Genomic DNA, 15,906 nt, shown 5'->3' with positions numbered 1-15,906 from the left:
ATCTAAATATTAAAAAGTATTTATTATTCTAAAATTTCCTATTAAAAATTAAAATTTGTTGACAAAACATTTGTGTAGGTATGTAAGAATGCAAGTAGCAATAATTTTTTTTTTCTTATTTAAGTTGATGCTATAAGATTTTCTTATAAACTAAATAGTTATATAGGAATTTCCTAACTAAATATTTCAAACTTAGTTTAAGTTTCTACTCGTATATAAGTATGTATGTTCTAATAAGTAAGTATATAATAAAGTAATAGATGATTTCCCTAGAAAAGTTTTATTTATTTTATTTATACAAGTTTTGAAAATTTTATTCCTTATCGAATTCTTTAGAAATATATTACTTATGTAAATGTGTTATATTTATTTATTAATAATTATACTCAATTAAATAACGTGTACATTTTATTAGTTATTAGTTGTTACAATGCCATGATAATATTTTATACTTATATATATACGATTTAAGCTTATTATAGAGAATCAAACCTGGCAATTATTGTTATACGCAATGTTATAATATCATGTTATAGAATGTAGGTATATACACTCAATAAATTACGTATTTTTATTGTTGAAATTTTACATTTTACAAAAAATTTTAGTACTTATAGGTTGTGCATATGCGTATGTGCATACTTTCATTTAAAATTCTTTTTAAATTTTGTATAACAATATTATAAAAGATAAATGTAATAAAATAATAATATAATTAATAAGATAATTTTCATCGTATAACAGTAATTAATCTAATAAAAATTTAAAAATAAATAAGTATACTTAATAGTCATAATTAAATTAGAAAATTATATGAAGCGAAAAAAATTTTTCCTTGGAAACCTTTGAAATTCTTTTTTAATTTAGAATTAGTTGAAATATTAATATTAAATTAATATTTAATTATTTTATATTTGCATTAATAATAAAAAGAATTTATACTTAGGTTAAATTAATTACTTAACATTTAAGAACGATAATGATGATTTAAGAACACAATTGGTAATAAATATACGGCAATTCTTTATAAAGCCTTTAAACATGTGTTTAAATCCAAAATTTAATACAACGGCTCTAAATGACGCTACATTCTCAAATAAAAACAAAATTGTTTTTTTTACATTTCGGGATACAAAATTTTCAATTTTTTGACATTTCTTCAAATTGATATTATAAAACACTATTATAAATAAACCACTTAAAATTAAGAACCTATTACCAATTTTTTACATTAAAATTCAACGTAAAAGATCAACAATTACCATTATCCCTATTTAAATATTATCTAACGCATATACTGACAATACTTATACGAGTAGTCACAATTTAAAAAAAATCGAGAAAATTTTGAATACATGATTTGCTTGTCTCTGTGTTTCGAAAACGCATTTAATACAATTCGAAACATGTAACATTGTAGAAATTTTTTAAGACACAATTGTCAAAGTTTGCATTTTTTTACAATGCAAAATTTGTACTTCCAAAATTGGCAAAGTTGACCATTCGAGATTTTCGAAGGGAGTATAGAAAAGTAAAAATCTATGTAAGCGGAACTCCAAAAAATCAATAATTATGGATTTATAGATGTGTGTTGTTGAGTTAATTATAAAATTTAAATTTGATAGTGCAGAGAAGTGTAGAATATCAGAAATATATTTCTTAAATTCTATTAAATTTTAAATAAAATTATAAATTTTTTGAAAAAGCTGTAGTATTCAGGCATTAATTTTTGTACACACTGTAGTGGGCATTAATTTAAAAATATTCTACTTCAAATCTTTTTTTTTTATTAACTTTTTACTGTATCTATGTATGTCATACATTTATATATTCGACAATATATTTATTAAATTTGTATTGTATTTTGAATAAAAACTTTGGAATAACAAAACTTTAAAAGAAAAAATTAAAAAAATTTAGAAAAATTTTATAATATCATCGAACAATGAACTATAGTTATACAATAATTTAGAGGTATATTTGTGTAAGTGTATAAGTCCATACATACATACATACTAATAAATATATTTAATTTTAAATTATTTATTTCTTTTTAGTTATTTGAATAGTTTATGAGAAAAAAAAACTTTTTTCTTATGTATTTCAAGTTTTTTTTTTTGTATATTTTTGAAAGCTTTTTTAATTCTTTTTCTCTTTTTCTTTAAGAGGAGGCCTCCATCCCTGTCTCTATCTCTTTATGCCTCTCTTTCTCTATCTATATCTATTACTTTTATACTTACTTAAGTAAGTTAAGTATTTTCAAAGAAATTTTTTTAAATGAGTTTTTACAAGTAGATATTATTATGTTTTATTATATATTTACTTGAACAAAAAATAAATTCAAAAACACATTAATATATGCCTATGTATAATAAGTATATGTATGTATTATACATTTACTCTTAGTAAATGAACTATATCACCCATGTTTCTATACATACATGCATATATGTGTAATTTAAATAAGAAAATCCATAAAAAAACTCTCGCTAAACTCCAACCGAAGAATAGTTTTAGAAACGTGTGCAAATCATTCAGTGTTGGGATATTAAGCATTTTTAATGTTACATTTGGCATAATGGATTTTATTTTTTGGTTTTTTTTAAGATTATGCCAAGTTCATTTTTGGCAAAATAGACGTTTAAAAAAGCATTTAAAAATATTTGAATAAAAACAATGTAAATGTTTCATTTTTTTAGAATGATGAAAAGTTTGACAGAAAAATGACTTAAAAAGAGGTTACAATCGAAATGCAGTTCTGATGCAATTGAAATTTAATATTTAAACCTCATGTATTGAAATATTAACCTTCAAAATTGAGAAACAAAATAATTTCGTTGTGTTGTTTTGTTGTGTTCTTTTATTATGTGACAATTGACAATATGTAATTCATTATATCTGTTTTATTCAACAATTGTCACTTATTCAAATTTTATAAATTCTTTACTTCTTATTTGGAGTATTAAAACTGAAAATGTTTTGTTAATTTTTACAAAATGGTTTAATTTATTTACAAATATGTTTTAAGTTAAACAAATACAAAGGTTTTAAATAATTTTTTTTATTAAACATCGTTAAACAATCAAGTTTTTTTAAATTTGGAATAAAATGACATTGTATTTTGTCTAATCTAGCATAATTTACTCGACCAAATATCCCAACACTGGTAAATTTACAAATATAAGTATGCACATATCTCTATGTATATCTTATATATTTGAATTTATATTTACTTACCATAAGTATGAAGAGAAAATAAAAATAAATAAAAAGAGCAAAACATAATAAAAGAAAAAAAAAATTATAAGTATATAATAAAATTAATAATATAAAAATAATAATGAAAAAATATAACAAGATAAAAAATGGGGAACAAAAAACAAAAAGCAAAAGCTAAAAATCGCATTCGACCTTAAAAAATATTTTTGTAATTTTATAGTATAATTGCGTTTTTGTTTAAAATAAACATTTGTGTGATTTTCTTGTTCGTTTTTCGCACATACATGTATGTATGTACAACTAATAATGTATGTATATGGGTTTATAATATTATAAGCATGCATTTAAATACCAAATTATAATAAAATTATAATAGTAATAGATATTTGTATGTGCATATGCATATAAAGTAGAGGATGATATAAAAAAGATTTGCATATATTAGATAAAAAAAATTATTTTTTCATCTAAATACTTAATTTTATAAATTCACCCTTATGTCTCCATATATGTATATAGTATGTAACTATCTATATTATGTACATACATTCCTATGTGACATCTAATGCACTCGTGCAATTTAAAAAAAACAGTATTTAAGTACTGCAAATGTATGTATGTATACATATAATGTACGTACGTATCTACTCACTTCAAAAATCGATTACCCATGCATATACTGATTGATGTAATATGTATACATTATACATTCATAATAAAAAAAAAACAATAAATTAATACATGTATACATATACGTTATACATGTTTGTATGTTCTAAAATATTTTTTACAACACACCTTATTTGTGGTGAATAAAGTAATTAATCGAGTCATTATAAAATACAGTAATGTATATGTAAATAATAATTTATTTAATTTTCAGTTTTAATTTTAAAATATACTGATTGCAACCTCATTGCTATTTTATGTAAATTTAATATTTAATTATTTAAAATTTTAATATTTGAAATATGAATTATTAATTATAATATTTCAAATCAAAATTGTGTCGAATCATAATTTTTATTTAATTTTTCAAATTATGAAAATTAACTTTTTTTTATGGAAATGTATTATAATCGTCTCAAATATGTTATAGGTATAAGGTAATAGGTTTTGCATGGAAACATTAAATAATTGAGTACAAAATTGTGTTTTTTAGCAGCGAAAAATTTTGGGAAACATTTGATTATTAGCTTCACTCTTCATACGGGCCATATTTTACAAAATTATTATATCAAAATCAAATGATGACTTGTTTATTCTGGTTTTAGAACATTATAAACTAATTAATTTTGGAGTATTGAATTGATTCTTCAAATAACCGTTATTCAGTTTGACAATTTTCTATATTTTTTAAATCACTTTTTTCTTATAGAAAGGAGCCTGAAACATACAGGTTGTAGATATCGATCAAAAATATTTTAATATTTTTTAGTAACTAGTCAAATTTAGAAAAATTTTAATTTTAGATTTTCTGTTGTAACTTTGCATATCATCTAAAAATTTCCGAATCGATTCTGGAATTTTCAATTTTTCTGGAGTTCGATTTTTCTGAAATTTTCAAAGAGTGTTAAACATTTAAAACGGGACGCCAAAAATATACCAAAATATATGCTTTAAGTTATATTTAAGTATATTTAGAGCTTTTCCGCTTTTTATTTAGGCATATAAACATGTAGTTTTACAGAAATTTAAATAAATAGAGAAATATCTCTATAAAACGTTTCAACTATTAAGGGTTAAACCTAAAGGGAAATGTGCTACTTAATAAAACATAGGTTTTAATCAATTACATAAATTTTTTTATTTTTATTATTTTTAGTTATATTTTTCCTCATTTTTAAATTTCTACATAAAATAATTTTATTTTATTTCGAATTTAATATGTTTAAATACGCGTATAATTAAATATGTCACATTTAGAAAAAAAAAAAAAAAAAACAATTATAAATTGAATATAATTTATAATTGTTAAAGAGTATCAGTCCTCGAAGACATAATTGGATTATTCTGATTTCTTTTAAAATTAATGTTTTACATAAGGCAAAAAATTTAAATGTACGTATGTAGTATAGCAATATAGCATAAGAAGAATGATATTTTTTTTTATAGGGTAGGCACATAATATGTATATAGGTACCAAATTTTTTTGGTTTAAACTTAGATGTATAAATACAAATGTACATTAATATGGAGATATTAATGTATATACATGTATACGAGTACATGTGAATTTATTTATAATAGTTAAATATACATATAACAGAATTTATATGTACGCATTTAGAATGATTAATGCAATGATTTTTCTTTATTTCTTTGATTATTTTCTTGCTTGAAATTTATAAACTAAATAAGTATATTAAGTCCTTTTAGAATAAAATTAATTTAATTGCATCTTTCTATGTATGTATAGGTACTTGATTTGAATATTATTGAAAATTCCTTAATTTAACACTTAATATTTGAACTAGTTAAAACTTATTGTGATTTCTTAAAAATTTTTATTAAAATCGCAATTGAAATATGAAATTAAAGAAGTTTTTCCTAAAAAAATTGAAAATATTTTTAAATTATTTCATATATTTAATGCAGGTTTTCCCCAAAAAGCCCTCAAAGCATACCCCGGAATTTGTTTCAATTTTGAAACATTCCTTAGAAAATCACTTCAACGAATCCTGGTTTAGTGAATAGTTAATTCGATTAATGTCGAAATTTGAATTTAATCTCTTAGATTTTGTTATTGTATTTAATAAGAAAAGATTACATTTTTCAAAATATATGAATACAAAAATAAATATTTGAATATAATGTGGTTATTATTCAAATTTAAGATGACAAATAAAAAATTTTCCAAAAATGAATTTTTTTTTGTATTTTTCTCAGTTAATTTTCCTGCCATAAGTGTATGATTTTACAAATTAAAAATAAAAGTATTTTAATGTTTTTATTGTTGTTGTTGTTTTAAATTTTCATTTGAAAATTTTAACATTTTCTATTTTCAGTTTATACATACATACTTATTTTTAAAATGAAAATTAATAAAAATTTAAAAAAAAAATCCCCCAAAGTGAAATTCTAACATATTAGCTTTATTGTGTATTGTATACCCACTCCTTATGTATCTATACAATATACATAATAAGATAAATAAACAAATATATATATATATATATATATATATGTATGCATTGGACTTTTTCCCATTTCTATTCACTATACTTATGTATATTTGTGTGTAAAAAGTAAAATTGTGTATTGTATTTTCTTTTTTATTATTTATAATTTATTTAGTTTGTTAACACATTTATATATATATACATGCATATACCTAAATATAGAAGTTTTATTCTTTTTTTTTCTTTTTCAAACTTTTTCTTACCTAAACACACCTCATTGGATTTTGTATAGGTAAAAGATAACAACAATAATATTAAAAATAAAATTAGATTGATTCAAAATTTATATAAGTATGTAGTATAAACTCGTGTATGTATTTTACAATATTTTTCTTTTGCTTTTTGTTTCTAATTCTTATTCTTTGTTTTTAATAGTAATTAAGAAAAATAGCATATTTTTAGGTATTTTTAATTTTAGAAATTATTTTCTGATCCGAAGTTTTATGAATATTTTATATTTAATAAGAACTTTAATCCACGTGAAAAGAATAAACAAGGATGACCGGCGAGATTTGCTGACTTTGTCTAAAAGAAAATGAAACCACAAGCAGATTTTATTACCATATGAATGTTCGAATTTCATACAAGAAATTTCAGTCATTTCATAGTTAAAACTTTAATTTAATTTGCTTTTTTAAAACACACACTAGTTTTATATGGATATTTGTAAATTCTCAACTGGTTCATTTATGACGGCTTATACTTGAAGGTAGGAAGCACATTTTGTTTAAAATAAAGTTGCTTTCTAAGTTGTTTAAATGTAAATACGTTAAATGTAAAGTTGTTTAAAAATAATATTACATTTCAGCAATTGCATTTATTTTAAAAAAAATATATTAATAAATTTTGCAATTATAAATACTTACATGTATTTTTGATTCTTTTAAAATTTTAAGGTACATGCACAATCATATTTCATATAATGTTAAAATTTTTTTTGTTTTCGAATTTGACAGTATTATTCGATTTTTTATTAAGGAAATTCTTGTTATCAATAATCGAAATACTACAATTTTTTTATAAAATCTTATTTAACTTGGATTTTACCCTTGTTAATTGAAAAAGTACAGATTGTACATACTGAGTCATTGAGTCATTACAAATACCTTGCTTATTTTAAATTTACAATGAAAAATTTTATTATTTAATTTAGTTTCGCATTACTCCGTCTACTCATTTGCAACTTAAAATTCCATTAATTTATTTATTATATTTTTGTAAGTATGTAGTTGTTTTAGTGTTGTTTAACTACATACATATATAGCTATAAATATATGTACATATTATGTCGGAACCGAAATATTGCCTTTTTATTTCATCATCTTCACAATATAATATAATTTAAGAATTTTTGTTAATAGTATTAAAAATAATCAACGACAATAACTCTATTGGTATAATGTTTTCTTTCTTCGAATATCAGGTGTCTTTTTGTTACTAGGAAATGAGAAATAATCGAAAATTTTGCCAAAAAATTTTTAATTAAAATCATACAGGTATTAATTATAAAACAAAAGTAAATGCTATTTTTAATTTAATATAAAATTAAACGATTAAATTTAATAATATTTTTTTTGTATTTCAGAAATTTAAAATGAAATTCTTTTTCAAAAATTTAATAGCTTTTTATTTATGTTTATTAATTTAATTTCAATTCAAAATGTATTTAATATTGTAGTTTCAGCAAGTTCTGTAATTTAAAAGTTTCTATTTCACTCCCACGTATAAAAATATCCGGCAATTTAATAACAATTAATTTAAAACAAAGATTGTATTTTTAACTCTTTTGTTTGCAAGTCAATAGTATAGCACTTAAATATAAGTACATACAACTTAGATTTTGGAAAAAAACCGGTTTATTCAGTAAAAACAAAAGCAGCAAACATTTAAAATTGCTAATTAATTTAAATTGTTTTCAATTATAAATTCTCTTAATAATATCGCTATGTATACAATTGCTTTTATTAATTATGTGATAGGCAAGTACTTTTTCCCAATTTCAAGACAGTATATTTGCACTTACTTAATGCATGATAACACTTACTTATACTCCTTATGTGTCTATAAAATTGAGTAGAGAAAATTGCAATTATCGAAAAATGAAATTTTTTCCAAAATTTTTTAATGATTTCTCACGTATTGTTAATTTTTGTAATACCACCCATTGACCAAATGTTCGCTATGAACTAAATTTTTAATACTTGAACTATTAAGAAAATTTTATTTTGCATCAAACTAATAAAATTATTAATTTTTTTTTTATTAGTAAAATATGTAAAATGAAAATAGAACTTACGTAGACTTAAAAATTTCAAAAGATTTGGTGGTGTTGTTAATTTTAACCATTAAATACAAAAAAGAAAAAAAAAACTATTCAAAAGGGAATAAAAAAATTTTTTGTAATTGCGATTAAATACTGAAATGAAAGAAAGAGAAAAAATATTTAAAATGAATTTGCAAAAATGAACAAAAATTTTTTACTTATGTGCTTCTCTTTTATCACTTCTCTTTTAGCAAGTCTTAAATTTTTTTGGTACACCAATGTTAGCTTTTATAACTAGAACAAAACCAAAAGTTTTTGTAAAAAAACAACAACTCTAATATACATATATTTAATATGGCCAAATATATATATATATATGTACTTATTTGGTATTCGGCAGTAATTAATGCTCAGCGGCAACTACAAATATGCATATAAGAACATACATTCATATACCCATGTTTGTATCTATTCTAGCAAGATAGTTGAAGAATTACAAAAGGTTTTTTTTTTTACTGCCCATCTGCCTTAATGTTATTTACCTTTTCATCCACAGGCACACACACACAAAACCACATGAAACTTAGCATTATAATATTTCTGTTTTTTTATGTTTTATTTGTTAGTAAAGCTTTTAATTAAGTCTGAAGCCTTAAAATTCGAATTTATAAATGAATAAAAAGAAAAATGAAATAAATTAAATTGCTTATTTTTTAATTCGAAAAATTAATTAGAAGAAATTGCATAAAATTTCAAAAAAAAAAAATCAATATTTTCATATTTTTCTCAATATTTCCACGATATCAATAGAATTACAATTTCTAAATTTAAGCTAATTTTAACCCTTAAGATTGACCAGAGATTTCACATATATAAAACTTAATTAAATTTTCACTTACTTCATGTTTAGCTGTTAAACGAACTGTTTGATGACCGTAAAATATTCATAAATTAAAAGGTTTTCTTATGTTACATCCTCTATAATATTCGCAAATCCTATAAGTTTAAGGATTTCACATTAAATATTAAATTTTGCATTGCAGCTGCGAAAAATATTTTAAAACACTAAATTAAAATTTTTATTTATAAAGCGTATTGAAGAAAAACAAAATAATTTAAGAATTAATAAAAAATTTATGTTAAACTTTTACAACGCCACGCTTTTACAACAGCCATAGAAAAAATTGTAGCCAAAGTAATTATAAATTGTTTAGTCATTTATTTATACACATGTGTGTATATGACTGAATGTGTAAATTGAGTTAGCCTTAATTAAAATTTATAAAAATAGTATTTCAGAAATTAAAATTTATAAAATTTATTAATAAAATGTAAATATTTTCTGTTCGTTTAAAAAAAACGCAATAAAAAAGTTGCAAACATTTTGTATATAACAAATTTAAAAAATGTGAACACAAGTTATACTACATATGTATATTATACTTATAAATCAGCCAAGGGCAATGGAATCAAATGCAAAGTTCAAATTATTATAAAAAAAACGAAGCGATAGATCGCGAACATATTTTTCTTTTCGTTTCAAATACATATTTTGCTTCTTTTAAAGCTTATTCGCTGAATCATATGTATAAATATGTATAGTATTCGTTGAATATATTCGCATATTCGTGTGAATACACAAACGATTACATGTAAATTTAAATAAACTTATGCATACATATGTGTGTATTTTATGTAAGAGAAAAATTCTAGCACTCGATCATCATAAGGGCTAATATTCAATATGTTCGCTTCCATAGATCTACATATTATATTAAGTAGTGTATATACATACGTATATACACGCGCCATCTATAATGAAATTCTCGTAGCAATTTACAAATTATTTTAGGTGCCGATTACACGTCAGACTAAATCAACGATTTAATCTGATGACTTTTTACACATCATATTTATTTTATACTTTAATGTCAAGCTTTTGACAGTAACGTTTTAAAAAAATTTGCAATTCACAAACGGATATTCAAATAAAATAAAAGCAACTGATCGCTACAAAATATTTTAAAAATTTCAGTTTAGTGCTTAATTGTTTTTAAAAATCTGACAGAAAATCTGATGATAACCTGATATTTTTTTTTATGTTTACCATCAGATATAATCTAATGTCAGATTTCGATTAGGTACACTTCAAAATTTTATAAAAATCAGATTTAATCTCATGTGTAAAAGGCACTTTTAACTCCCATAACTCTTTTAATTATACTTAAAAGCGAAAGATCAAATTGTGAATTGAAAAAAGTTAATATGCTAAAGTTTATAAAAAGAACGACGAAACTATTCTGATGTGAGAAATGTTATTTATTACATTTTAAGGTCACAAACAATTCGATAAACAGCACTTCGCAAGCTAGTATTTATTGGTTACTAATCAAATTAAAAATGACGAACAGGAAATCAAATTTTCTTTTAAATTCGAGGGAATTAAAGTTTGGTTTTCGTAATGTGCAGTTCAACAAAAAAATTAAAGTTTCAACATGAATTTGGTTTGTAATTTGCTAGAACTCAATTTATTTAATTCTATATTGTATGTGGAAATTCCAGAAATTAAGTGGAACATTAATTGTATTGTATTGTACTTATACATATAAATACCTTTTCACATACCTGTGTATGCATATACATAAAAAAAATTATCGATACTGATAATGTTGTATACCTACGAGTACATAATATAATTTTGTAAAATTTCATAAAGCTTTTATGATCAAACATATTTGTGGTTGTATTCAGTTGTTTTACACTTTTGCTCAATAAGTATATAAAAACATGTGTAACCTATACATATATAAATAAATAATGCTATTTTTCTTATATAAATTAAGTATATGTATATGACATGCCTAAATTTTTCTTTAAATTCCTTTTATCTTTTATTCGAGCTTTTTCTTTCTCATATACATGTGCATTTGTATTAAGATTTGTATGTGTGCGTTACGTTATATTGATATATCGAACAAAACATAAAAATGTATATTTAGTAAATTTCTTAGAAATAAAAATTTGAACAATAATTTTTTTTTCGGAAAAGATTTGCCATTATTCTAAAATTTACAGTAGATTTACAGAAACTATAATAGCAAAATCTTATATAATTTTATTATTCGGAACAAAATGCCACGTCGGACTTTAGTTCAAATTGTGGAATTTGTACAAAATTAACAAAGTATAATAATTATAATCTGTTATAAGTTTATGGAAAACTATTTTTAATCAGGACTGTTTGGGAATTAATGTAAAGCTCTTTAATTAAAAAAAAACAAAATTAATTTAAAATTTTAAAATTCTAACCTCGAATAATATCCGATTAAGTTATATCTAGCTATATTTCCATGTAATTTATTTAAAATGTATAATGTTCAAACTTCAAATAGAAATTTTTCTTATAAACATATACATTCTTCACAATGTCCTTTAAAATAATATAGTAAATTAACTAGAACTGTATTTGAATGGCAACTTTTAATTGATGTGTTTTAAAAACAGCAAATATATTGCGTTGAATTTAAAAGTAAAAACACGTATACACACATAATTTGGGAAATACATGCTTGCGTACATCTTATTTTCATATTCTTATACTTAATATAAAAATTAAAAATTTTCTAAAGAAAATTTTTTGTCTAGACATATTTTTTTTGAAATGACATTTTAATGATATTTACAGCGAAAATTTGTAATAAATAAATTTATTATTACTTTTCAAGGAAATGATTGCAGGGGGTACGCACTAAACATAAATTTAAAAAAAGGGATAAATAATATAAAAATTTATAATTAAAAAAATTCTTTGGATCTCTAGTAAGTTATGCAATTTTTCATAATATCTCTGAAGAAAATTGTAATTCTTTTCTGTTAATTAGAAAAAAATATTCGAAATAAGCTTCATGATAACGGTTTTTATAATTTTTATAATTTCGTGCAATAGGAGAGATTGAGTCATTGAATTTCGCATGTCCAGTTAGTGGCAGAAGTGCACTGCCTAGTGGTTGGCAAGTGTTAATAAATTATTTATAGCAAAATGTTGGTCTGTGTGTAGGCTCGTCTATCTTAATTTCGGTTGAATTGATTATGCCACGGGTCGATCAACTTCTAGATAATAAGTCAGGTTTCGTCAACTGGACCACTGAACTTTACTACATATTGCACTATAATTTGACATTTTTGATCATTTTTAAAAAAAAAATATTCAGAACTATTCATTTTGAAGTTTTATATGAAAGCTTCGTTTGAAAATTCGACAATCATCTAAACGTTTTGTTGAAATGACGTGTCAGCAACTGAACTTTTACAACTGGCCGAATTTACATTTTTATTTATATACTTGTGTATGCAGGATTAACTAGGGATCTATTAATTTAAATTCTTTTAAGGGAATAATAGGAACCATATTTTCATTTTTCCAGGCATGTTAAGTAATAATTTACTACCACTCTTAATAATTGAGAGAAGTGTTTAAAGGAAATTTTTACTTTGCTAAATACAAACTTGTGTTTCCAAAATTAGCGATTATTAGTTTTTAATAATTAAATAGTTTTTAAACAAATATTTTGATTTAAATACCCAGTTAATCAAATAATAGAATTAAATTTAAATAATAAAGTAAAAAGCTTTTTTTTCTCAAATATTTTTATTAGTAAGAAATGTGGACGTGTGTATAATCTAAGTACTGCGTTCTGATTAAATACAAAATTTGAATAGAAATGAAGAAACTATTCAATATAACTACGTGTCCTTCTCATAAAACACGCTTACTTATATACGACATACATATACATACATGTATATGTGGGTACAAGTCTAAATTTAGAGGATTTGTTAACAAATTTTAAAACGTTTCAAAAAATTTCGTTCTAATTCAATTTTAATTTTATAAAATTTAAAATTTTTTATCATGTTGTTTATTATGGTGTATATATGTTGTAACTTTTATTTTTATTTCTTTCAAAATTTAGCATTCTCATAAAAGATGTTAATTTTTAAAGGTTAGTTTATTACTTGTAGCTCTTGTTAGTTAGTTTATTACTTGTAGCTCTTAGAAGTTCGAAAGAAAATCATAAGAATACTTACTTATGTGCAAAAGTGTTAGTTTGCATACATACATACGATAAAGTGTGATGATTGTTCGCATATCAGATTGAAATTATTTAAACTTCAGTCAAAACGTTCGAAAAAAATTAATTGTAACCATTTTACTTTTTAAAAAACTTAACAACAATTCTAATGAGAATAGAGTAATTTCTATTATTCATCGACAAAAAAAGTCTAATGTCAAACAGTGTTTACGTATTATACGACTTTCATCAGACTTAGATATAAATCTAAGATTTTGTCGTATATAAGATGTAAACAATATTTGAAATTCACAAAATATTGTGTACCACGCATTTGTTAAGAAAAATCTGAGTCAAATTCAATAGAACTAAATTATGGTCTAAATTAATTTTTTGTTTTAAATTCAAACAAAAATAATCGCACTTAATTTAATAGTGAAGGTTTTCAAAGCAATTTTAAAAATTCATCTTTTTTACTTTCTTTTAGCCATTAAAATAAAAAAAACATGTTGAGTAAGATTTTTTTCTATAAAATATTTAATTTTTATTTTTTATTGTTTTAAATAACCCCATACTGTGCAAGTATACTTATATTTTTATTTTCAATGTTATCAATCAAGTATAAAATATTCTATTTTTCTTTTATAATTTTAATAAAATTTTTATAAAACATTTTTACTTACTTAAAAACTGCTTACTTATTAGTTTAATAAATTTGAATAAAAATTTCAATGAAATTTTTTTTTTTTTTTTAATTTTCTTTTAACACATGTACACACACATATATATGTACATAAGTAAATATGTATGAATAAATGCATATTTTTATGTACATAATAAATTTTCAACCTTTTAAATTTTAAATTATAAGGTATAAGTGAGTAAGTATGTGTGTCAAGAAAGTTAAGTGGATTGTATTTGAAGATTCTTAATAAATGATAGATTAAAATTAATATACGCGTAATTCTTTCAATTATTCAATCTAATAATCAATATTTTATTAGAAAATAACTATTGATACATTATCAATAATACTTAGTGTAAACGTCTAGATTAAAAACTTGATAGCTTACATATAAGTTCATAATAAGTAGAAAATTAAAATCCATGTGTATGTATGAATGTAAAAAAATTGCTACATGTATTAATATTTGTATAGATAATCTAATATTATGTACTCAAGTGCACAGTAATCCCTCCTATAACTTAGTTTTTGTATTTAATGTACCTACATTTAAAGGGTAAACTTCAAATTAATTGGAGTTGCACAATGCTTCTTAATTGGCCCCATGCTAATGACCATCATAGATAGTCATCCCCCAGCGAAAATTTTTTACTTAGAAAGAAATTACATTATTAGGAGATTCTAAAAAACTAAGCAGATTCTAAAAACTTAAATTACAATTAACTAATTCTATGTATCTAAATTTTTGTTGAAACAAAATTAGATTATCTCAAATTTACTAAATGATTTTATTTTAATTGTGAGGCAAAGTGAGTGTCAACTGTTTTTTTTTTTCTTGTCGAAAAAAGGTAAAAACATATGGAAATTATGTAGCAAGAGGTTACGTCATAATAGGGGGGATTACTGTGCACACATATTTATGTTTGGCAAGTAAATATACAACCGATATGTACAACATTTTTTAATAATATTTATTCGATGTACTTATTAAAAAGTATAGCGTTGTATTTTAATATTTATAATTTACAATACAAATTAGAACAAATTTGGATTTTTTTAAGTTTTCATTGCATCATTTAATTTTATTTAAAATTAATTTTAATGCTTTTCAATTAAATTGTGGAATGCATACCAGGTAAGGTACTAATCAATTTGGAAAATTGATTGGTCAAGTCTCAATAATATGCTAGTAACATGTGATTCCTAATTTAGACTTTGCGCTTAAATGTCTTTAAAACTTCATAAAGTCGTTGAAACCAATTATGATGCTCCACTAGGTGGCGAATTTTATGAACTTTAAAATGAGTATACTTTGTTTGCTTAGCTTATTATATTTTTCCAATTAAAATTGGAAATTTAACGGTTTCTTGAAATTCCAACTTTCTTCTGAGACACCGGTACTCGAAAAGGAATTTTGAACGACTTAAAATTATTAAACAATTTACGAGTATTGTATATAAGTAACACAGAGTAATTTAAAATATC

The 15,906-nt window shown here is 22.3% G+C and overlaps 1 protein-coding gene across 6 annotated transcripts in view; it reads left to right on the top strand.

The window, feature by feature from the left end:
- Positions 1–15,906, top strand: part of LOC129611903 (ankyrin repeat and KH domain-containing protein mask) — a 61,046-nt gene that overhangs the window by 21,558 nt on the left and 23,582 nt on the right. The gene's annotated exons all lie outside the window — the stretch shown is intronic.

Source organism: Condylostylus longicornis, unplaced genomic scaffold (assembly GCF_029603195.1).
Source record: "Condylostylus longicornis isolate FDR11 unplaced genomic scaffold, ASM2960319v2 ptg000055l, whole genome shotgun sequence".
NCBI lineage: Eukaryota > Metazoa > Arthropoda > Insecta > Diptera > Dolichopodidae > Condylostylus > Condylostylus longicornis.
The sequence above is the reverse complement of the archived record's forward strand: the minus strand, read 5'-3'. Positions and strand labels throughout refer to the sequence as shown.